The sequence below is a fragment of the Octopus bimaculoides genome, chromosome 15, assembly GCF_001194135.2.
Source record: "Octopus bimaculoides isolate UCB-OBI-ISO-001 chromosome 15, ASM119413v2, whole genome shotgun sequence".
Classification (NCBI taxonomy): domain Eukaryota; kingdom Metazoa; phylum Mollusca; class Cephalopoda; order Octopoda; family Octopodidae; genus Octopus; species Octopus bimaculoides.
The window spans coordinates 55,072,731-55,073,529 of record NC_068995.1 but is presented as its reverse complement, the minus strand read 5'-3'; positions in this window follow the sequence as shown (position 1 = coordinate 55,073,529).

Here is a 799-nt window from a genome sequence, read left to right as displayed (position 1 = left end):
TATATATATATATATATATATATATATTGCAGGGGCATTTCGGAGTATAAACGTATACGATAGTATATAGATTATATGTTCATCCAACTGTCTCTATAACGATGCACATGAAAGTATATATGTATATATTTTAAAGCGTGCGTTTCTATATCTGTGTATAGGTGAATTTTCTTGTATGTATGCATTATTCTGTCAGCAGGAGTAGTTAAAAGGCTAAAATGCACAGAATTGTTTCTATATATATTTTCACCTAAAATGTATAAAGCTATATTTTTACCTATCTAAATACGAAAAGCTTAACCAGATGCACATTTCCGTTGCTATACCCTTTTATTGAAGAAAGCATAGAAAGTTATCGTTATTCAATTTTCCCTTTTTATCCGTTCCAATGTTTTGCCTTATATTTCTTCATTATTAATTATAGGAAATGTCATGCTTCTTTTTGAAATTTGTTTAAGGTAATCAATATTGCTTTTATCGATGTGAGCAAATTTTCCGTTAATTTTTCTCCTGCATTTTTATATAATTGGCATTGGATTATAAAATCTTTAAGGGCATTAGTATGTTAAAAAGTGTATTGCTGGTGTACACAAGTAAAATGCAGCATCGGTTTTCCTCGGGGTAATCACAATTACCCACTTCCTCAAAATTACACATATGATAATCCTTGGAACAAACCTGCACGCCACGGCAACGAGATCGACGAATTGAATTTTACAATCTCTCACAAACGAAAGGGCCATCTAGCAGGTAGAATTGCATATTTGTCCATTACTCGTACTCACAGACCCCCCCCCCC